Here is a 25,725-nt window from a genome sequence, read left to right as displayed (position 1 = left end):
CAGATGGACGTGAAAACCGCCTTCCTCGATGGAATTTTGGAAGAAACTGTGTACATGACACAGCCTGAAGGTTTTGTCGACCAAAACAATGCTAGAAAGGTATGCAAGCTTAAGAAGTCCATTTATGGATTAAAGCAAGCAAGCAGAAGTTGGAAACTGCAATTTGATGAAGCCATTAGTAAGTTTGGTTTTATCAAAAATCCAATTGAGTCTTGTGTTTACAAGAAGGTTAGTGGGAGTTACATCGCCTTCCTAGTCTTATATGTTAATGACATTTTTGCTCATTGGAAACAACATTCCATTATTAGAGTCTGTAAAGGCTTGGCTCGGAAAATGTTTTTCAATGTAAAGGCTTGTCTCGGAAAATGTTTTTCAATGAAAACAGGGCACCAGTCAGATTTTCTAACTGTCGCGCCACGACCGATTCTGCCGTGTCACGGTGCAGTACACCGTCAAACGGTGTGTAGCATCGTGCTACGGTGCTCTTTGTCGTGTCACGGCAGTTCTTAAATCAATCCGGTGGCTTCTTTTCTCTTCTCACAGTCAGCTTCCTTCGATTTTTATGAAAAAACGTGTGTGTTCTACATACGTCTTAGCCCCGGGGGTTTAAGCTCTATCAACCCAAAAATGCTCATGGCAATAAGGGTTCATCCGAGTTTTTTTAAATCCACCAAAACCATGGAGTCGAGTTCGATTTCATCACGAACTCGCGAAGCCGCCCGTTGGCATACACCCTCAAGGGAGGCTGCCTTGCTAACGTGTCCAAACTCTTAACCATGGTACCCTATTGACACCAAATAAACCTGACCATAGTCGAACATAGAACTTGACCTTAGGTTGCGAACTATTCTTTGCATCATTGTGCCTATGTGTTTTATGTTTGGTCGTTTTGATCCTGACCTTAACGATCTTTCTTTGTCTATAGTGGATTATTTTATAAATAATGATTGCCAATGGACCGTACTCACTTAGTAATTAGCGCAAAATAAAAAAAAAATAAACTACCTTGCCACGACATCCACCGTGCCACAGGAGAGTTCACCGTGTCACGGCAGCCGTGGCACAGTGGAATTCCAGCAAAAAGAAAACAAAAAAAAGTGTCGTGCCACGTCAGCATCCATCGTGCCACGGGAAATTTCACCATATCACGGCAGAATTCCAACAAAAAAAATTGTTGTACCACATCAGCATCCACTGCGCCGCGGGAATGTTTACCGTATCACGACAATTTTCACCGTGGCACGGTGGATTTCCAAAAAAAAAAAACAAGATCACCGCGTCACGGCTTGTACCGTTACATGGTACAGTTTGCCGTGTCACGGTGCCTAGGAAATAAGTCTAGTCAGCTTTTTTTTTAGTCTTCTGTGTTAATTTGGTCCTCGCGCCAGTCATTTTGGTTACTGTTCACATGTCTAGCCATACGATCGTACCACGAGTCTTATAACATCACTTAATCACTCACGAGTTAAGTATAGTCCACACACTTTAATAATTTTTTTTACTCGAGTCATACACCATGTCGTTTATGATCGTATACTAGGTTCATGCACCCCCATTTCTGTCATAATTAAAGATGAGTGGATCAGAGTTATTCTCACCTGTTTTCAAATAACCTTTTTTTCCTATCTTGAGCAATGTGTCAAACAAGTAAGTGCGGTTGTTTTATTTCACATCACTTGGTCAAGGAGCAGGGGTAGATTAGTACGATTCGAGTCATTACTACATCAACCTCTTAGACCTAAGAGGTGTTTAAAGAGAACTTTTCCATCTCCACGTCACTCATCACCTTCAAACTACTTTCAGTTTGTCCCAATGGCCACTAAGGAAGATATTGATAACATTAACAAGTCCATTGAGACAATGTCTAACATGTTACAAGCACTCACTACCATAGTCAACACAGTAGAGCAAAACATTGTTACTGCGGCTGCAATGAACAAGATCAAAGAGCAAATGAGCAAGATTTCTGAGGATTTCACCTATGTTTAACTTCCTCCCACTCCTTTGGATGTGAAGGACAGACTCCCTGAAAAGTTCTCCACTGCTGATATTCCAAAGTTCAAGCCTACTGACAATCCAATATTTCATTTGAAGGCGTTCTCTGCAACCATGGCTCTTAAGGGATTGGACGTAACACTCTTCCCTACGGTGTTCCCTTTCTCCTTAGAACATGCTTTCCAACAATGTTTTTATTCCCTAACTACCAAGCGTACTGCGACTTGGCAAGATGTCACCGACAGTTTCATGAACCGTAACAAATGTAACATTCAAAGTAAAACTTCTGGACGTGAACTCTCCATTCTCAAACAGAAAGAGAATGAAGGCTTACCTGCTTATCTGAACAGGTGGAGGGAAACAACTACACTCTTGGTAGATCCTCCCAAAGAAAAAGAGATGATTCTCCTCTTCATCCAAAATTTGACTCATGAGTACAAGCAACATCTCAAATTTCTTCCTTTGAACACTTTTGAAGCTGTATATGACATTGGCATCAATATCGAGGATGATCTAATAAAGACTTCCGGTAGTAACAATAATAACACTTGGAAAAACAAGAAGAACGACCATCCTTCTTCTTCGTCTTCTAAGCACGAAAATACTACAAACAATATAAGCCAAGTTGATCTCAATGAAGTGTTAGCTCTTGATGCTCCATTGCCCAAGAAGAAAAGAACTTACACTTGTTCAGGAATAACTTATGATGCGGCCTTTGATCGCCTTTATGGTTAAGGCTTGATCACACCTATTGGGCCATTTCCAGAGCCAAAACCTGAAGAAAGGAGCGCCAAATGGAATCCCAATTCCCATTGCAAGTACCATCAAGGAAGGGGCCACACTACATAGCAATGATGGAATTTAAAGGACGTCATTCAAGACTTGGTGGATGCAAACAAACTTCATGTCCCTTCAGGCGGCATGAAGTAATGAACACAAGGCGTACAACAGATCCTTTGTGTATGATTTCATGATTTTTTTTTGTTTTATCATCCATCTCCATTCCCCCATTCATGTCTAGCATAGGTTTTCGTTTTCAAATTTTTATATGTTTCATGTGTTTCGTTCACCTTTATTCCATTAATAAATGAGCAATTTCCTTTACATCTTGATCATAACATTTTTCATTCACTCATTCTATAAAAAAAAAAAAATCAATTACCAAACCAAACCCAAGGTACACCAATGATTTGAGGCACCTTTGCAACCCTGTCATTCCCTGTTACCCGTTCAATCACATTCCATTTCTTCATCAACCACTTTGAGCCTCGTCTAACGTTTGTCCTTCATTTCTTCAACCCACGTTCAGTTAACCCTGGGATTGGAAGATGTGTAATTGTACAACATTCATAAAGCAAGTAAAAACAAAAAAAGCAGCAAAGCAACAATAAAACAATGTCTAAAGGCAAGTGTTCCAATGTCTTTGATATGAACACGTCTCAAATTGCGTCTCTCATCTTATGCTTGGTACCGTGCTTGAGAAACATGAATGCTAAGTGAGTGATGGACCACATGATTTGAGATTGCCTACATTGATTCAAAAGAATTAAAAAAAATAAAGAAAGTAAAAAAAAATGAAAATAAACTTGCGAAATTAAAAATTTTCAAATCCATAATTACACATCTTGGGGATTCTCTCGGGTCTTGAGCCTTGTACCCCTTTCTTCTTTAAACCATCAACTTAACCATATTACAACCCTTGAAAGACCTCTTTGAGGTGTACATACACTTGTGCAAAGTTCGGTTAGAGCTACGTTTGGCCTGACTCCTAACGGATACGTAGGCAACCTCACATCGAGGTGCGGCCACATTCATATCCATATCCATGCATGATCGAGTCAAAGAATATCTAAAGGCTAATCCTATGACCCTATCCATCTAGAGCTAGACTTGGGGGCTTGAACCCACATCATTTAGCATACCTATCCTAAAGAGTCACCATCTCGACTCTTCTCACATCTATTTCCCTCACCATAGCCATTGCAGCCTCACCTAGTATCACTTTCACACACGTCTTTCACACATACATAGCCATATCAGCTTTCCCTTAGGAATCTTTTATCATGAAATCTTGTTTCCCCACTGTGCATGCTTCATCATCTTTCAAGACAACATTATTCATTAAAAGAAACATTATATACTTGCTTAGCTTCCTGACCTGAGCAATGTTCATTGTTTCATGCATCGCATAATGTGCTGAGCAACATTTATATATCAATGATTTGTAATCATACAAAGCATATCGTTCTTAGCTCATTGACCTAAGAAACGTTCATTATGCAATAATCACTTCATCAATATACGTGCTTAGCTTCAAGACCTAAGTGACGTTCAAGATCGTTTCTTTACGCCATATATGATGCTTAGATCTATTACCTAAGTTAATTCATCTATCGTGTCACATGATGTAATTAATTGTCCTTAGCCTCCTGGCCTAAGAACATGCATCATGCATAAATTATTTTCAAGACAAGCAATTTAATCTATGCGATTCATTTCGTCTTGCTCAACGAAAAAGTTCAAAACTTTTCTTTTGGGGAAATTAAAAAACGTTTTTAAAATTTTCTCATCGAGGGAAGTTCGAAAATAAAACTTTTTTTTCACGTCTTTCTCGGGAGAGAGTCGGTACCCTCCACTCATCTCACGACAAAAATGACGAAATTTTTTTGCTTTTGCATTTTCGATTGCTTGTGTCTGTGCACACACACTCAAATTATACACACACAATCACAAGTCATACTCATGTCATGTCATGTCGTGTCAAGTCAAACTTGGTCAAGTCAGTTGGTCAAGTCTATCATAGTCTATACGAGTCCCTTGGAAAATTTTATTTTACAGGTCTCAATTACAGCCCACATCCGGGGACAAGCGGACCATCTATAGCCCCATCCGGGGACAAACGGACCATTTACAGCCCACGTCTGGGGACAAGCGGACCATCTACAGCCCACGTTCGGGGACCAGCGAACCATTTACAGCCCACGTTCGGGGACAAGCAAACCATCTACAACCCACGTCCGGGGACAAGCAGACCATTTACATCCCACGTCCGGGGACAAGCGGACCAACTACAGCCCACGTTCGGGGACAAGCAAACCAACTACAGCCCACGTTCGGGGACAATCGAACCACCATCATTTCACGACGCAAGGTTCTCGATACACAGAGACTTGCAATCTCATCATTTGTCGACTTTCCTCAAGCATGGAAAGTATTATCGGCGGGTTTCTTCAAGTATAGAAATCCGCCAAATTCCTTTGTTGGCTTTCCTCAATCATGGAAAGTATTATCGGTGGGTTTCTTCAAGCATAGAAAATCGCCAAATTCATACGTTGACTTTCTTCAAGCATGGAAAGTACTATCCGGTAGATTTCTTCAAGCATAGAAAGCTACCAAGCTCATCAGTCGACTTTCCTTTGGCATGGAAAGTGTTTCAGCGAAACATCATCCGGTTGATTCCTTCAAGCATAGGAAGCTACCAAAATCATTTATCACCGATACACTGGTGTCAAATAAGCATTCTATTCCTTTACTCTTTTATATGTGGAACTAATATTTTTCTACAGGTATTGGCGTATACAGAGTGATTTGGGATCGCAAAACGTCTTGAATAATTCTCCGTCCCTATCGACTACTTTGACTATCATTTTTGAAACTGACGTTTCTATAAACTCAGTCAAAGTGGGGGCTTCTGTGGACACCTTAAAATGTCTTCCCAAAACCAAACCCATTGATGAACACTTTTAACTGCCATTATTGGTCGGGTTCAGTATTTAATCTTTGGAGTGCTTAAATCCATGTTCTATCCAATACATTTCATAAACCCTTCACGCGTATCCTAGGTCATATCCCTAAACCATAACTTGTTATCCACTTTTCGTGTCCACATCGCAAAACCGAGAGAAACTGATTTTTTGGTCTTATAATTTTGATCCAATTATTATTTGTTTGGATATTATTTGAAATAAGCTTTCCAACAATATATCATAAGCCCAATTCCGAGCTATATCGAAGAAGATATGTGCCAAAAAATAAACTCATCCCAAAACTAACACCCTTTCACTAAAACGACCATATCTTAAAATATAAAAATCATTTTTCACTGATTCTAATTGGGTTGGAAAATATACTTAATAAGCTTTCCAATGATATATTATATGCCTTATTCCAAATTACGTATCAAAAGTTATGATGATTCTAAAAACAAATAAAAAACCTGGAATCACCGCGCATTGTGCAAAAGCACCGTGTCACAGGAGTTTGCCCCATCTGACGGTGCCTGGCACCGTGTCACGGTACTGAACATCATGTCACGGTGCTATTTTCAAAGTTTTTTGCGTCAAATTCCACCGTGGCACGGTACCTGTTGCCGTGACGCGGTACCTGGTGCCGTGATACGGTACTGAACACCATGTCACGGTGCTTTTTCCATGTAATTTCCGCGTTTTCCCATACCGTGACATGGTGAACTATATCGTGCCACGGTGGAAAATTTCGTGTCATGGTACGTGTGCCGTGTCACGGAATTTTCTCATGTCTTTTCCGCGTAAACCCTTCACGCGTTTTCACTTCCTATATGTCAAATATTTCCCGCGTCACTCCAGTTGTCTACCGCGTCACGGGATTTTCCCCCGTCTGACAGTGCCTTCCCCCGTCTGAAAGTGCCTGGCACCGTGTCCTTGTGTTCTCTGCCGTGTCGCGGTGTTATTTTTTAGGCTTTTTATCTTTTTAGGGTTCCGTGTGTTCCCTCTGCTCGTTTTCCCTATAAATACCCCCCTCCTTTCTGCAGGTTGGGGCATTAAATCCTTCTCTCTTTCTCTCTTTTACACCAAAAAATCATTATATTCTCTCTCTCCCATATTCTAAGCTTTAAACCTATATTCCTAATTACACCATTCTTCCCTTAAGCACTCCGAGGAGTACATACTTAACCCGAGGTTCCGTCCTTAAACCAAGGCGTGAAAGGTACACATAACTGAGGGTTTGGACCAAATCAACTCTACTTTTTATTTAATTTAATTTAATTTTCATTTGACTTATATTTTTTATTGAAGTTACTAACAATTTATTCATGATGTAGCGATTTAAAGGAACACGTGGAATGTGAGTAATTAATTAATTTAATTACTCTTATTTTATTTTTATATTGCTAGTATCATGATTAGGTTAATTTATTATTCGATTTGACTAATGCTATTATTGTTAAATTTATTTCAATACTAATCTTTATTCTATTATTATTATGATCACCATATTGCATGTTTAAAGGGAATATGTAATTGAAAATCACGCCTAATAAGATAATTTGGACAACCAGTTTAGGTTCCTCTTTAATCTTGTTATTAATTCAAGTGATCACTAATATTTTAGAATTATTTGTTGCATTAATATTAAACCAATTTAGCTTAATAATAGTTTGGAGCAAATAGAATCTTTGTTTGCATGCCTTTGAGATCGTAGGAATCACTTTTCACTATAAGAATCGAGTAGAGGCCAATACGGGCGAATGTGACTCCATGACTCACTTCGTACCATCATCCCCGATCCTCCTTTCGTGGTTCTGAACCATATGGAGTTAGTAATCTCATGGATTATGAATGGGGTGTAACCTTCACGGGTCAATCGTTGTTGCCTTCGTTGTCCTTTTATCGTGGTTGCCTTAAATGATCCGTGAACGGTTTACAAGTTCCTTAAAAACTTGTTGGCGGCTCCCTACTTTATTTGTCCTTGATCGTATTATGTTAATTCCCACTTCCTATGAGAGCCAAGCATATTTACCACATGCTTCAACGTAGGCGCACTTCGAACGATGCCTACAGTAACAGGGATGAAGAATAATCTTACCTTGTAGTTCAGGAAGAGACGTAGGAAAGGGGCTATACACTGAGTGCACGGTTGTCCGGAAGGACAAGTGAGAGATTGAAAGGAATGGTGTCCTTCGAACAAGTGTATTATTCTGATAGTGGGTTCAGAATTATTAGAAAGCTAATATATTCATTAAGGTCAAGTGATCGGAATGCCTAGGTGGAGGCCGCTTCCGATCAGTAATATTAATGTATAATTAATATTACAGCTTAATCTTGACTGAACCCTTCGAGTCACACCTAAGCAATTAGCAAACCTACTCGACGAATTAATTCGGAAGAAATTAATGAGTCGCCCGAGTATTAAATATTTAAACATTGAAAATTCGAGCTTAGAGCGTCGAAACCAAGCGTCGGAAGTCGAGTCAAAAATAGTAAAAGACGAGACGCGCAAATAATAATAAATCGACAACATTTCCCAAAATACCCCTAGCATCGGAATGCCCCGAGCATCCAAGTGCTAGGGGCATAACGCGTGGCATGGTGGCTAGCATGCACACCAAGCCGAGCCTAGGCTGGCTGGTGCATGCTAGCGCACCAATGCTAGTAGCTAAGGGCAGCCACGGCCGCAAGCAGCAGCAGCAGCCCGCACAAGCGTGCGAGGCTTGCTAGCTGCGAGCAGCAGCAACCCGCATCACCTTGGTGCGGGTAGCTGGGCCGTGGGCTAAGGGGAAGCATGTGAAGGGAGGCTTTAAGTGTGAGGGACATGAGGTACAAGGAGAGAAAGGAGTGGGGAGCAAGTTTGGTCCCCCCCTCTCCAAGTGGTCCTCACTTCCCTTTGCATGTATTAATGACACTTGTAGATTTATTATTAGTTTTCTTATTTATTTTATTTTAACTTTAAAATAAATTGTGGAATTTCATGATCCCACATTGATCGGACAGAAATTCCCACTCTCACTCTTCCCTATAAATACCCACCTTAGGTTTTTGGGAAGAGTTCTTGAGTAGGAGTTCAATAGAGCATTGCATTTGCAAAAACTCTTAAACTCATATAATACCCGGGTTTTGGTCGGAACTCGCTAACCTCGAGGTAACGGACGTAAAAGTCGGTAGTTGTTTTTGCGAGTGGATCTTCGTCGGAGGCTCTCCTGTTTTCGGGGCTAAGCTTTCAAGTAAGAGCCCAATTTGTGGGGCGAAGCACGCGACAAAGGTTTACTTCCTATTTTGCCCTTCTGTGTTTATTTTATGCATTAGTGATATTATTTATTGCGAGCGTGATCCTTGGCTTGGGTTTTTTCCGCGGTGAGTGGGACTCACCAAACCCCAACAGGAACTCTTATCGAATTGCAAGTGATACAAATGGTGTGCAATTTCGTGATCGACATGGGAATTAGATGGTTAATTAACCACGATATTAAACTCTTATCTAGTTATGTTCCTATTTTGATATGCGGTTGTAATAATTTGAATATGTTAAACTATTGTCTTTTATTTCTACTATTAACATAAGTTAAATATGGTACACATTTATTCATGTTTTCACTCACCTTAATCAATGGTATGCACTATCACTCATCTTCGTGACCATCATTATTGTGAAGATGCACGAGATATGACCTGACATTCTCTTAATTCTGATTTGGTTGTTTTCTTGGAGGCTGAGACAATGTCGTATGAGCATTTGGCTTTGTTGGGAATTCAAGATGCATACTCTTCGTACGAAGTGTTGACATGGTCCTGGTTTAGATGATTTTGTGTCCCCACCTGACTTGGGGGATGGTGTTGTTCAGTTTATTCTTTACGGTTTTCCTAAACCGTAGGGTCCTTCTTCAATGGTATCTGATCTACTTCCTAGTGTGCCTTGTGAGCCTCATTTTGCTTTCGATGTTTTTCTCCTTGATAGTTTACTTTCGAAGCGGTTTTGTTCGGTAAATATCCCTCCTAAGTGTCGCTTGGATTTTTCTAGGGTTCTAAAAGGAGCGCTTGATAAGGTGATTTGCAAGCTTGATGACATCTCTTGTTGAGTTCAATTGCTTGTGTTGCCAAAATTTTTCTCCGAGGAGTAGTCGGGAGTTTTATTTGTTTGTCAGGCGACTGCGGCATGAAGAGAGTATCACCGTTGCTATTCATTCTTGGTGTGAGGTTAGTGGTTCTGTGCATCTTGTGCGGGACACATTGGCTGATGTGTCACCACCTTTGTTGGATGCTGATGAGGACCATGATTTGTCCGAGTGTAATATTAAGCAGTAAGAGAAAGATTTGTGACGGACAATTCACTGCTGCGGTTAGGGTTTCTTTCGTCTCCTGGTCTTGCCCCTTACATAATGATGTTACTCTTGCAGATTTGAAAATAAAGCACCTTTCTGTAATACCCCGTATTTTTATGTATTTTTTTTATAAGTTATTTAACTAATTGTAAAATATAATTTTGGGGTCAAATTATTTTAATTATGAAATTTAAATAAAACAAGTTTTAACTTCTAGGTCAATAAATATTCTATCCCATGTAGCCCATTTTCAGAATAAACCTAATCATCCAATTTTTATATTTGAGCCAACTATTTCATTATTCAAGTTTATAGTTTCATGAAGCTCAAACCTACCCTAACCTACTCTACACTATAAATACTCTCCACACAAAAATCAAAGGGGTAAGTTTTATTTTCTTATTTTTCCTTTTCCCTTCTACTTTCTTTTCCTTTGATCACACGTAGGAGTACAAATCCTTTTCTTTTCTTTCATGTGTGAACAAGCAAGCCAATACTCCTCCATGATGCCACGTTATCATCACCCCTCCAACCGGACTACCTGCCGCCATCGGAATACCTATCGTCGCCGGCCAGCAGCCATCTACTAGTGGCCAACCGACCTCCATCCCCTTCATAAGCGGTCTTTCTCTTTCCTTTTTCCCTCCTTTATTTCACTAGTGTATAATTATGTAGGTATTGTTATTTTGGTTTTTATTTTATTGAAACATGTTTATCTAGTCTCAAATCATGTTTTAATGATTTAAAAGTATAGTTTAAGATTATTAGTTTGGGTTTAATTTTCTAATTTCACAATTTATAAAGTTAAGGTTTTAAACTTATTCAAGACTTTATTTTTAGGGCTCTAGTATCAATTAATTTGCGGATTTTGAATACCCATTGATTTTGATGAGTTTTTAAGGAGTTTTAAACAAAGTATTATTGCTGAAATTTTTGTGTAAAGTAGTAGTATTGTAATTTTTTGAAAAGAGTTTAATTACCTATTAAAGAAGAGATTAAGTAAGGGGTTTTACTATAATTTTTATATTATTTTAAGTGTTCTAAAGTGAGTTTAAGTTGTTGGAAATTGTGTATAAGGGTAATTAATACAGTGTTATTGTCCCTTTATGTAGGAGACTTGGTTTGGGAATTTTTGTATTGTACTCAACTACTTTAAGGGCTTATTTGAGGTACGTTCGCGTACTTGATATTTATTTGATGATGTAGGAACATGCTTGGTTTTGAATAATTAATTCCATGTAGTATCATGATAGAAATTGATTGGAATTTGTTATTTAGTTGATGTTGGTAATTGAATTATGAAGCATGGATATTTGTGATGGATTGGTGATTGGAAATAATTATATCGACATGTTGAATATGAACCACACTTTTATTATTGGCATGATTGGAAGCATGTTTAATCAAGCTAAATGTTTAATTTGGTTTGGAATATTGGAAAGGAATTTCATGATGGTTCATATAATTTTTATTGTTGCTTTAAGCATGGGAATTGATCTATCAAGTGTCTTAGTACACATGAAATGAATTATATTGCAGTTCTTATGTGCACTTAAGGTGTTTCTAACACCGAGGGAAAGGATTTGCGGCGCATTTGCGTTTAATTAAGGTGTCTTTGACACCAAGGAAGATTTAAAAGGATTCAACATTAAAAGTTATGTGGTCAATAATTATTCAAGAATTAATTTGGTATGATTGATTGCCTGTATAATTTTAATGTTTGTTTTGTTATGGTTTAAGAGTCATCACCAAGTTGATTAATATGTAAAACAACGTAAAGTGAAAGTGATTACGCACTAAAACCTCTGGAATGTATATACCTCGAGCATGAACATATGGGTAGAGTTATGGGGTTTTATATTTAACCATAACTTCTATTGGGAGGAAAGGACATTGTATTTTCCTTTTTATTATTATTATTACGCGCAGGACATCTGTATGTGACATTTGCCTACCCGGTTAGCTCCTGGTGTAGTTTACCTCAATTTATTTGGGGCAATGATTTGGTTGGAAACTCGTTTGATGTGTAATTCAATTAAATGGACATGGTATTTGTCACTACTAGAAAACATGTCATTTTCGACGGAACGGTTTTGACGGACATTAAAATCCATCGAAAAGTACGAAAATTCCGACGAATTTGATTTTTGAAAATCCGTCAGAAATATCTCCTTAGATTTATTTTGTAGGAACATTATTTCTTCTCCTTTTAATAAAATGAGCATTTATTTCCTTGCACATGATCATTGCATTGTAAAAAAGAAAAAAAAAAAAAAAAAAAAAAACCATGTCAAACTAAGCACAAGGTATGCCAATGATTTGAGGCACCCCTTGTAGCCACATCATATCACCTTTCACCCTTCAAATATGCAATCCTTTTTCGGTAAACCAGTTTGAGCCTCGTCTAACGATAGACCTTTCAGTTTTCAACCTACATCTACCTAACCTTGGGATGGGATGGTGTGTAACTTACGCAATTTTCAAAGAACAAAATCTTGAGTGATTCAAAAGATTAAAATAAATATAATAGCAAAAACAATAAAAGTGTACAAAGGGCAAGTGTTCCAATGACTTTGATATGAAAATGTCTTTGATATGAACACGTCTCAGATTGCATCTCTTATCGAGTACTCGGTACCGTGCTTGAGAAACATGAATGCCAAGTGAGTGATAGACCTTATGATCGGGATTGCCCACACTAATAAAAATAAAAAAATGCAAAAGCAAAAAAAAAATGAGAGCAAAAATATAAAAGAGAATTCAAAAGTGAGAAACCTCAAGCATAATAATACAAGGATTCAAATGCAAGGTTGCACACCTTGGGGGCTTATCTAGGGTCTTGAGCCATTATCCCCTTCTTCTTCTTCAATATTTAGCCTAACCACGTTACAACCCTTAAAAAGACCTTTTTGAGGTATACACACACTTGCGCAAGGTTCGGCTAGAGCTACATTCGGCCTAATTCCTAACGGATATGTAGGCAACCTCACATCGAGGTGAGGCTGTAATAAAAATGCATTCATATTCACATTCTCACACCATGATTATATCAAGGAATCTCCTATGCTCATCCCTATCTACTTAGAGCTAGACTTTGGGGCTTGATCCTTACATCATTAGCTTACCTAGCCTAAAGAGTCACCATCATTTGACTCTTCTTGAAATAATATCTTTTTCCACACACTTAGCCCTTGCAGCCTAACTTTAGTATCACTTTCACACACCGCACAGATACATGACAAAATATACTTTCCCTTAGGAACCCTTTATCATGAAATCTTAACATAACACTGAAGCATGCCTTGTCATGTCAAAATCGCTCATCACTCATCATTGCATCACAAAGTACGAAGTGCTTAGCCTCCATGCCTAAGTTACCCATATACTTTCATCATGGAGTCAACAATTGAGATAGCCTAGGATGAATTAATCCTTGCACAACATTTGACTAAGCTCATTCAACATGCACCTTCAAAAACTTCGCTTCTTTCTTTTTCGCGTCTTTCTTTTTTGGGAGAAAGTCGGTACCCTCCGCAAAAATGACGGAAAGTTATTGCTTTTTTGGATTTTCGAGTCGCACGATCACAATACAATGCACACATGGGTCATGAATCACACGTGTCATTTCACTTCGAGTCGAGTTAACCTCGAGTCAATTACAGCGAGTCAAGTTTATACCTTGAGTCGTGTCAAGTCAATGAGTCAAGCGACATTAAACCTTAGGTCAACCCTAAAATAATTAAAGAGACTAGCAAAGTCCTATAGTCAAAGATAAATACAGGTACATCCCAGCGGCAGCAAGAGCAGAATAGGAAAGACCCGACTCCAGCGTCAGACGACAACATCTAGCGTCTGGCAACAGATTTCAGCGCCCGGTGCTAGATCCCAGCGTCTGGCGACAGAGCCAAATTGCAGCGCCAGAGGCATTGCAGCGGCGACAGAACGCTCAATCGGTCAGAGCAGTTATTTCAACCTCTTTCAGCAATTTCAGGTTCCTTGGTACGCCAGTTAGCCCCTATAAGCAATTTGACATGATTAAGTAATCGGCTTGATTACAATCGCAATAAGTGATCGACCTAATGAATGATCGTCTCACTTAGCTTAAAGCGCCTAAGCATTGGCTCAGCAAAGGCACCGACGTAATGGTTCATAAGCAGCAAAGGCACCAACATAATGGTTCATACAATTCAAAATACCGACATACTAGTTCAGAAGACACCGACATACTGGTTTAAAAGCACCGACATACAGGTTCAAAATCCAAGACACCGACATACTGGTTTATAAGTAGCAGAAGCGCCGATGCACCGGCTAAAGCAAAGTTCAAGCGAGCTTTAAGGATCGACAAGCGTTCTTCTTTGGTAGTTTTCTTCGGAATATTATCGCAACAACTGAGGATGACTTTAAGAGAGGTTATTTTAGACAGCATTCACTAAGATTGTGGAGGTTGTCACCAAGATTTGAGAAGATAGCACGAGATGGGCGGTCTTTGACAGCATTCGCTAAGATTGTGGAGGTTGTCACTAAGATTTGAGAATATAGCAAGAGATGGGCGGTCTTCGACGGCATTCGCTAAGATTGTGGAGGTTGTCACCAAGATTTGAGAATATAGCACGAGATGGGCGGTCTTCGACGGCATCCGCTAAGATTGTGGAGGTTGTCACCAAGATTTAAGAAGAGCGGTTTGTGATGAGGCCGTCTTCGACGACTTCTGCTATGATTGGGAAGGTTGTAACTATGATTCAAGAAAAAGGCTTGAGATGTAGCAGTATTAATCAATGGTGTTCCCTAGCTTCTGGAGGGTTGTCACAAACAATTGGAGGTGATTTCAAGAGAAGTTATCTTCGATGGCAAAAATGCAACACAAATCGGTTACCTTCAGAGATGTGTGCTCGACGGTTCAAGATACACGTTTCTTAACTCTTTTATCTGTGTAAATTAAGCTAGTTTGCAGGCATCGGCGTTACAAGAATGATTTAGAATCGCAAAACGTTTTGAATCAGTCTCCGTCCCTATCGCTACTTTGACTTTTGTTTTCGAAACTTGCGTTTCTCCAAACTCAGTCAAAGTGGGGGCTTCTGTAGACACCCAAATGTGTCTCCCCAAAATCAAACCCAGTGATGAAAACCTTTCACGTCATTTGATTATTGAAAAAAGCGAAAGTGTGAAAAGTCTAGTGATGAGGATGTTTTTATTAAAATATCTCTTCTTTCTGTTTTTGAAAAGATTTCTTTTCTTACCCTATTTTTGAAAAACGTGCATTATAGTTTAGTTTTGTCCAATATATGGGTCCAATAATGGTGTAGTTGGATGGAGTTTGAAAAGACCTTTCCAACGATATATTATAAGCCCAATTCCGATGAATAATGAGGAAATTATGGCAAAAATACTAAACTAGGCTCGAACCGGATCTTACCTACGGCCCAATGATCATGTGGAGGGTCCAAAGGTCTAATCCTATTCCTAAACTAATTAGGATTAATTGGAAGCTTCTATAAGTTTCTAAAATATCTTAATTATCCTTTTTAAAAAGATAAGATTAAAGAATTTGAGTTAAATAAAAACTTTCCTTTTTTAAAACTTTCCTTTTCTTAAATCCTAATTCTATTCGAATTTAAAGATGTTCAAAGACAGTCAGATTTTATTTTCCTGCCTCATAATAATTATCCAAATTTTACATGGTTGGATATATCTTGAAATTATCTTTCCAATGATATATTATAATATTAAATCCGAGTTATAACGAAAAAGATATGAATGAGATATGAAACTCTATCCAAAACTGACACCCTTCCACTATTTCGGCCATATCTTTTTATCTACAAAATATTTTAATCTGATTCTAATTGGCTTGGAAAGTAGATTTCAAGAGATTTCCAACGACATATTATATACCTTATTTAAACTTCTGGATCATAAGATATGATAAAAATAAAATCCTTAAAAACTGTTGTCCATCGAGTTTTATTTCGATTCAAATTCGGATTCTTTTCTTATTCTTCGACCCTCTTTTTTCCCTATAAATAGAGGTCATATCTCCCATTTTTCAATCATGAACTCTCATCAAGAATTTCTTGATTCTCTCTCCCTCTTTCTAGCCTAGCCTTTTACAAACAAAATTCCTCATACATTAGCACTAGACACACCTAGCATAATTCGAAGTTGCCTTTGCCCTAGACGTGAAAGGTTTGATTTATGAGGGTTTGGTCCCAAATCTAGTCTAAATTTTCTTTAATTCCTTATTTCAATTATTTAATTTAATTGTTTGACTTATAATTTTCCTTGAACTTACTAACGCGTGTATTTTGTTATTAGAAAGAGGTATGAGGCATCCAAGTAAGTACTTTAATTGCTTTATTGATATTTTGATATAGAAATCATGCTTAGATTATTATTTTGATTCCTAGTATCATGTTTAGGGTAATTTCTAATAACAAGTATGATTATTATGATGCTTCCTATTCTCTTCGAAATATTTTTGTTAGTATCATGTTAGGGCTATATATTTGATCTTTAACGTTTAATGATATGCTAGGGTTTGTTATTAATCTTGTTAGTATCATGCCTAGGATCTTGCTATTATTATTATGTTTTAACATGATTATTTTTATAATTATGATTTTTATAATTATTATTATTATCACTATTATTATTATGTTGCTTGATGCTTATTTTTATTGTTATTGCTTGATCACACCTTTTGTGCATGTTTAAAGGGAATTTGTACTTGTAATCACGCGTAATAAGATTATTAATAATCTTGTATAGGGTTAATTTGATTATAATTCAAGTGATTGACAATAATAGTTTTATTTGTGCATTTATATTCAACCAACATAAATAAACAGGTTTAGGGTTAAACCTAATGATTGTATGTTAGTCAGAAAGCACACATGAATACGATCAGAATAAAGTAGAGGCCTATTGTTAGGGAAGGTTCAATCTCTTTTAGGTTGGATTTGTACCTTCATCCCCGAACTACCAGTCATGGTTCCAGACCTATTGCAGTTGACAATCCTCTGGATCGTTAAGGGGTGTAACCTTCACCCTGTGAACGGTTTACAAGTTCCTAAAACTTGTTGGCGACTCTTTTGCTCTATCTTCTTTCCCTTTGGACGCCACCATACTTTAGTGTATGACCACAGTGGGGTTCAAGCTAGGGATAATGCTTGAAATATTTTCTAAAAAAAGTAACGGGTTTAAGGTCGAATTCGACCATGAAAATGCTAGATCTAGACTTTTCATGGTCGAATTTGGCCTTATCAAACCAAGTTTGAGGTGAAACTTGAAGCTAATTTGATATTGAAGGTAAGTTGAAATTTTTTTATTTTTTTTTTTTGATTTTTTATCTAATTTATGGGCTATGGTGGTTGGTTTGGTATTTCCTGTTGATGGTATTAGGTGGGTGGGTTTGAGTGCAAGTTCGATTGGGGTTTGGGTGTTTTAGGTGGCTGGATTTGGGTTTGGGATAAGGGTTCAGTTAGGGTTTTGGTGGATCTGGGTTTGGCAGGGTTTTGGATAAGGGTTCGGTTAAGGTTTGGGTCAAACTTGGTTTGGTGGGGTTTTTTATAAGGGTTTGGTCTTTGGGAGGATCTGGGTTTGGTAGAGTTTTGGATAAGGGTTCGGTCTTTGGGTGGATCTGGATTTGATGCGGTGGTGGTGGTAGTGGGCGGTGCTGATTTGTGGGTTTGGTGGGGTGGTGGTGGTGTGGTGGGTGGCGCTAGGTTTATTTTTGTGTCTGTTGGCTTAGGTGGGTTTAGGGTTGGAGGTGGTGATACGCCATGCCACCGATGTCGGTGGTGGCGAGACATATATATTTTTTAATTTCGTAAAAGAATTTTCCAACAGAAATTCAGTCGAAAATTTTCAACGGAAGTGTATCCGTCAGAAATTTACGACGGACTTTTCCGGTGCCGGAAAAATCCCTTTCGACAGAAATTCCGTCGAAAATTTTGTCGAAAAAGTGTTTCAAAGAAAAAGGTCAATTTTCCTACAAACCCTTTTCCAACGATCAGTTCCAACGTAATTTCGTCAGAAACGTGTATTCCGACAGATTTTAGGGTGTTTTCGACGTAGTTTTTTCGTCGAAAATGGCCTGTTTTCTAGTAGTGCGTCTAGTTAAGTGTTGAATGTTTTGAATTCTTGTTTACAGGTGCAACAAGGTAAGTTATGTGATTGATAGGATGAAAGCATGTTAGTGTGTATTATTACGCTTATGTACTCAGCTTTGCCAATTGTGTGTTTTATGTTTGCCTTGTATTTACATTGGCATTACGACAACCCATTTCTAATGGTGAGTAGTGGGAACAAGTAGAAAGAAGTTTTTCAGGTGATGAAGCATATTCATGATGGGCATGAGTGAAGAGCGAATCATACTTAGTTTTTATAGGAATATGATGTGTTTTATTGCTTTGATTATTATTTATTTATTATGCTCACGAGACTAACGCAAAAGTTTTGGTATTGCTAGGTCTTAATAAGGGCCTACAATGGTTCCAAATTGTAGGTTGACTTTGTTTGACTTCGTTTTACTTTGGTTTGACTTTCGTTTGGTTTTGACTTTGAAGTTGGCTTGGTTGAACGGTTTTAAAGATAGTCTTCCACTGTGTGTCTTTGATAATTGACTAAGTCGTTATCACCGTGGCGGTAATACCTTGGGTATTTCCTACTTTGTTTTAAAATGGTAACACAAGTTATTTTAAAAGGGGAAATTTTCAGGGTGTTACATCTTCCTTTCCGGCTCCTATCTTCCCAAATATTCCCGTTGATCAGCACCTTATTGCTACTCCTGCTTTTATTTTGGATCAAATTAGGGGTTTTCTGCGAGGTACGTCAAGCGGTAGAGATGACTTGCGTGCTCAACACCTTATGAATTGCTTGAGTGGTGTTGTAGTTGCTACGGATGAGTTGCTGCACTCTATTACGCAGGTGCTTAATCTTTTTCTCGCTGGGAAATGTCCTGCTGAGCTGAGAGAATACATTCCTAATGCTACTCTTATGCCACTTGTTAAGCCTGGTGGTAGTATTCGACCTATTGTTGTGGGTACTCACTGTTTGGAGGCATTTGGTTTCAAAGGTTGGGGCTGCTTTAATTGGTCTGCCTCTGGGAAGTTATCTAGTAGGTATTCAGTTTGGTGTTGGGGTATTGGTGGGTGGTGAGGCTATTCTTCATGCTGTTACTCGTTTGGTTGAGGCTCATGGTGATGATGTTGGCCTCTTTATGTTGTTGGTGGATTTCAAGAATGCCTTTACTTTGGTTGATCGTTCAGATTACTGCATGAGGTTCGTCTTCATTGTCCAGCTCTCTCGTGATTGGTTGAATTCTGTTACTCTACTCCAGCTAGGTTGTTTTAGTGGGAGTATACCTTATTGTCATGTCAGGGAGTGCAGTAGGTTAATCCTCTAGGCTCTTTGCTTTCTGATTTGGTTCTTCATCTGTTAGTGTGCCAAGTCAGGGATTCGTTAGACTTATTTTTGCAAGGTTGGTATTTAGATGACGACACTATTATTGGTGACACCTTAGTGGTAATAAAGGTCTTGGAGTTGATTTTTGCGGAGGGACCTCATCTCGGCCTCCATGTCAACCGAAAGTTTTATAGCCCTCGGAGTACCCTTGTAGCCATCTTGTCGGCGTCTTTCCTCCAGATATTGCTCAACCTGTGCATGGTGTTAAGTTGCTGGGTGGTCCTTATTTATGTGGTGAGTTTCGCAGAGATTGTCGAAGACCATTGGGATGATCTGATGGATGATGTTGCTAAGCTTAGTGATCCCCAATGTGAGTTGTTACTACTTTGTGCGTGTACAGGGGTTTCGAAACTCTACTTTCCTATGCGCACTTGTCCCCTCGTCTTTTTAAAGCGGCCCAGATTTCATTTGATGTGGCCCTTCGGGCATCTTTGGAGCACATTGTTACCGCTTCGGGGCTTGGTTTTACTGATTGGCAATGGTGTCTTTCCACCTTGCCTTTTGCTTATGGTGGATTGGGTGTTTATTCAGTAGGTGATGTTCGGTACTATGCTTTCCTTGCGTCACGTTTGCATTCTTCTGGTCTTCACGCTACGCTTCTTCGTAATTATGGTATTATTGGTCCAGGATCGGTCTTCGATAATGCTCTTAGTCTTTTTCATAGGATTGTGGAGAATGAACTTATGCGTAACCCTAGTGAGATCGTTGCCCCCAAACTCATGAAGAATTTGGCAGATATATATTTCACGAAGGCCACTTGTAGGCATTGTTCGAAGTGCCCCTACGTTAGCATGTTGTGAATATGCGTGGCACCCATAGGAAGTGAGAATTGACATATACGATTTGGGACAACAATTAGGGACAAGGAAAGTAGGGAGCCATCAACAAGTTTTTAAGGAACTTGTAAACCGTTCACGGATCATAAAGGCAAAAACGATAAAAGGACAACGAAAGGCAACAACGATTGACCCATGAAGGTTACACCCCATTCATAATCCATGAGATTACTAACTCCATATGGTTCAGAACTATGAAAGGAGGATCGGGGATGATGGTACGAAGTAAGTCATGGAGTCACATTCGCCCGTATTGACCTCTACTTGATTCTTTTAGTGAAAAGTATTTCCTGCGATCTCAAAGGCATGCAAATAAAGATTTAATTCGCTCCAAACTATTATTATGCAGACAAAGATTTAATTCGCTCCAAACTATTACTATTAATGTAACATATAATTCTAATTATGGAACCCTAGGTAATGTACATGTATATATATCTCGTATTACATGGAATAAGAGATAACAACGTAACAATTTTCCCTCATCTCTCTATTTTTTCTCTTCCATATATATATATATATATATATATATATATATATATATATATATATATATATATATATATATATATATATATATATATATATATATATATTATTGTATTTTTAATTCCTAAATTACTAGATTTTATATCCCAAAAACAAATATTGGTCCGACATTGAAGTTCATTTTGGGGGTTTTATTCTTAATTTCTAAAATATTGGTCGTAATCTTCCTCCCATATTATTTTCCTTTATTAAATTTAAATTTGATTTTTGATTATTTTTTCAGAGGGCTAAAATATAAAATCTTAAATACATTAATTGTTAAATATAAGATATTCAAGAAACATACACTACGTTTTACAAGACCTGCACGCGCCCAAGCCCAAGCCCAAGCCAATGTCCATTGAACCCATTTCCTTCTATGGCATATCCCTAATTGGCATTCTTGTGTCTAAGGCTACACCCATAGCCCATGGCCCTGGGAGCCGCCACCCATGGTCAACCGTGCACTTGCTCCTTATAAAGGTTTATTTTGCTTTAATTTGGCTAAGAATTTATAGTAAACATACAACTGACAGTAGCGCTAAAATGACCGTGCGGGCCACAATTTTGTCCTTGGGTCCACCAATACTGTGGTTGAGGGGTTCCTTTGACCTTTTATAAGTGTCCCACCTTTGCATGACTAAGTGATATGTCTATTTTATATTGTATTTTACCCCCGTCCTTTGGTCATAATTAGTAGTGTTTTTTGCTCTTTAGGGCCACTTTTATTACTAATTTGTGTTTTCTAGTGTTTTTGTAGTTTTGCTTGAGTTTTGTAGGAAATTGCACACTTGGAGCGTTTTCCGAGTTTTTCACAAACCAACTACGAGCGTTAGGAGGACATGACCATCTTTGAAGCCCAAGGCCGGCTAGAGTAATCAAGTCGGTGATTAAGGGCTCGGTAATTGGGATACCGAGGTATTTGGACCGAATGATCAAGACCTTAAATGGATATCCGGATAGGGTCGAAGAGATAAGCCCAATCGAAGTTCCAAGCCTCGAGGTGAAGCAAGGGCTCGATCGAGCAAGTTTAGCTCGATCGGGCGTGGCACGCGAGAGTATGCTGGTGCGTGGCCAAAGGCGCGCCCGATCGGGTGAGCTACTAGCTCGATCGGGCGCGGCTGTTTAGAAGAGTACGCAGAGAAAAAGGTGGGCCCGATCGGGCGCGTGTTTTTCAGGGGATCTGATTAGTTTTCAATTAGGATTTGTTTTAGGGAGGTTTAAGTACGATTTTTGTACGTAATTTTATTTACCTTGTCTTTTAGATTTTCTCTCTCTACTTAGATTTTAGATTAGTTTCTCACTCATATACTTTGTTCTTAACTTTATTCTTAATTCCAGATTTCTTTGGTAACGATTTCTCTTCTCTTAATCTTAGTTATTTATTTTATTCCTTTGATCATGTCTTGTTTTATTGCTTTGATTAGTTTAGTTTTTATTATGTGTGAGTAGTTTTATTTCTAGGGTTTGTGGGGATCCATAAATAATATGAAGGGGTAATTTATTGTTGTTAATTGTCAATGCTAGATTAATTTCCTATTGATTGACTTAATGCTCTGTGACTAGATTTGCGCATATCTTTTATGCATGAGTTTAACAATATTGATTCGAGATTCGATAGATGAGAATTGATGTTTAGGTCTAGTATCAATAGGCAGGTTAATTTATAAATGGTTAAATCGAGATTCGAGAGATGAGATTTACTACTGGTAAATTAATTGTGTGATTGTAATATGTAGCGAAAGCCCTTTATGATCTGATTAATGTATGCATTGATAATTGGTTATTATGTTTTACCCTGGAATATTATTTATTGGTGAACCTATGCCCTAGGCCTTTTATTAATTGTTTCTCCTCCTACTTTTATTCTTTCCCACTTTTACTCTTAGTAGTTTAGTTTCCCTTCGATTATTATATTTTGGTTACTTTATAATCTAGATTACTTTAATTAATTAGGAATAAAAAGACTCGTTTCTCTGTGGATTCGACCTTACTTCCCTATCTACATTAGTTAGAGGATTTAGGAATTACTTTTGATTAGGGGATACGACTTAACCATGTCACTAAGCCGACTCCTTGCTAGGTAATTGTAGACACCCATTTGTGTCTCCCCAAAACCAAACCCAGTGATGAGTACCTTTCACGTCGAATCATAATCGAATGAAGTGAAAGTGTGGAAAGTTTAATGTTGCTGATAGTTTTAATTTCTTTTCTCTTCTCTCTGTTTTTGAAAACCTATTTTAAGAAAACAGCCAATCCAGTTTGGTTGGCCCATGATATGGGTCCAATAGTAGTGTAGTTGGATGGGGCTTGAAAAGAGTTTTCCAACGATATATTATAAGCCCAATTCCGATGAATATTGAAAGGAATGGTGTCCTTCGAACAAGTGTATTATTCTGATAGCGGGTTCAGAATTATTAGAAAGCTAATATATTCAGTAAGGTCAAGTGATCGGAATGCCTGGTTGAAGGCCGCTTCCGATCAGTAATATTAATATAATTAATATTACAGCTTAATCTTGACTGAACCCTTCGGGTCACACCTAAGCAAAATATACGAACCAACTCGACGAATTAATTCGGAAGAAATTAATTCGTCGCCTGAGTGTTAAATATTTAGACGTCGGTAATTCGAGCTTAGAGCGTCGAAACCGATCGTCGGATGTCGAGTTAAAATAATAAAAGACGAGACGCGCAAAAATAATAATAAATCGACCATATTCCCAAAATACCCCTAGCATTGGAGTGCCCCGAGCATCCGAATGCTAGGGGCAAAAATGTCCTAGCAAAGGTGGCTAGCAAACACCAAGCCGAGCCTAGCATGGCTGGCTGGTGCGTGCTAGCGCACCGTGCTAGCAGCCACGGCCAGCAGCAGCTAGCAGCCGCAGCACGTGGTTCGTGCAGCAGCTAGCTGCCGCGGCTAGGCACGCTAGCACAGCAGCAGCCGCACCGCGCCACAGCAGCAGCTGGGTGCGGGCTGGGCTCGGGCCGGGCTCGGGCTTGGCTCATGGCTTGGCTCGGGCCATAGGGCCGTGGATTAAGGGGAAGCATGGAATATGGGAGCAAGTGGGAGAGGACATGTGGCACAAGGAGAGTATTGAGTGGGGAGCAAGTATGGTCCCCTTCTCCATGTGGTCCTCACCAACCCTTCTCACATGGTAATGCCACTTGTAGATTTATTATTAGTTTGCAATTTTAATTTAATTTAGCTTTAAATTAATTTGTGGAATTTCATGATCCCACATTGATAGGATAGAAATTCCCACTCATACTTTCCTCTATAAATACCAACCTTGGGATTTGGAGTAAAGTGCTTGAGTGGGAGTTAAAAAGAGCATTCCATAATTTTTGGGAAAACTCTTAAACTCATATAACACTCGGGTTTTGGTCGGACCTTCCTAACCCCAAGGTAGCGGACCTTAAAGTTGTGTTCGCCTTTTTGTGGGTGGATACCGTCGGAGGCGCGGCGCTTGGTGTGCTCGTAGCTTTCAAGTAAGAGCCCCGGTTTTTGGGCGAAGCTCGCTTCGAGGGTAAGATTCGTTATCTTTTCTTTGTGATTATTTATTTATGCTTTATGATTTTAATTATTGCGAGTGGTTCCTCGGGTCGGGGTTGTTTCCGCGAAGAGTCGGACTCACCAAACCCCAACAGTGGTATCAGAGCCCCGCTCGTTTATTTTTATAATCATGTTTTTCAAGGTTTATTTTGGCTTAATTTTCTGGTTTAAGTTGCTAATTAGATTAGTAGCTCGGTTTTATTTTTTTAATCCCGTTTTTAATGTCGAGTTTGGCCCAGAACCCAGATTTTCGCCCAAGACTAGTGAATTTTGGGTGAAAACGTGTTCTGGAAAGGGGCCTGTGATTTTAGCCAAATTCTGACCAAAAATGCCTTTTTCGAGGGGTTTTTCGTTTTTGACGAAAATTTTTAAGTCTTTTTTAACCTTGAAATTAATGGCATAAATTGTTGATTATATGGTTGATTATTTGCATTATTTTCTGCATTTTTATGTCCCCTTAAAGCACACTTACTTGGTAGTATTTGATGCTTAAAGGTTGATTTATTTTCACATAATTGCAAACTAATTGCTTTTTAGTGTGAAAGTTTTATTTTTGAGGCTTCCTAAGTGTTAAAGATTCAATCTTTATTTGTGATAAGTGATTGAAACTTAAAAAAACCACTAAATTCCATGTTATTTTGTGTTAAACTTGGATGTTTTAATCATTTTGAGTTGATTGGAAACATAAAGTTTCGATTTTTGTGATAGAAATTAGGTTATCTTCATGTTGGAAGATATAATTTTCAAGGATTCACAAAATTTAGATGTTGGAATTTTCATTTGAACATTAAAGTTCATATTTTTCCAACTTCCCTTTACTTTGTCAAATTCTCAAGTTTAATTTAAATTGATTAAATTGAAAGTGCGAAATTGCCTCAATTTTATGTTGCACCAAGCTAAACCAATTTAATTAAGAATGGTTCTTGGAATTATTTTGGTTATTTGCACTTTGAAAATTTTATTAAGTTAGACTTGTTTAAAATTTTATTTTGCTCTCTAAATTAGTTCTAAAATTAATTTAGAATTAATTATTTTTGTCTCGCGAAAAAGGGATCAAATCCCGAGGCCGTGGCACGCAAAACGAGGCAATGCACCACCTTGGCGAGCCGGGCTGCACAGCAGCCCATATGTGACTGCCAAGGTGGCAGCGCCGCCTTGCTTGCGGCCACACGCACGGCAGCAGCACGCGGGCTGCAGCAGCCACGCGCGGCTGTGCCGTGGCAGCAGCTCGCGGCCGTGTGCCGTGGGTCGTGTGTTCGTTTTTTGGCGTGT

Source organism: Chenopodium album, chromosome 2 (genome assembly GCF_948465745.1).
Source record: "Chenopodium album chromosome 2, dcCheAlbu1.1, whole genome shotgun sequence".
Taxonomy (NCBI): Eukaryota; Viridiplantae; Streptophyta; class Magnoliopsida; order Caryophyllales; family Amaranthaceae; genus Chenopodium; species Chenopodium album.
The sequence above is the reverse complement of the archived record's forward strand: the minus strand, read 5'-3'. Positions refer to the sequence as shown.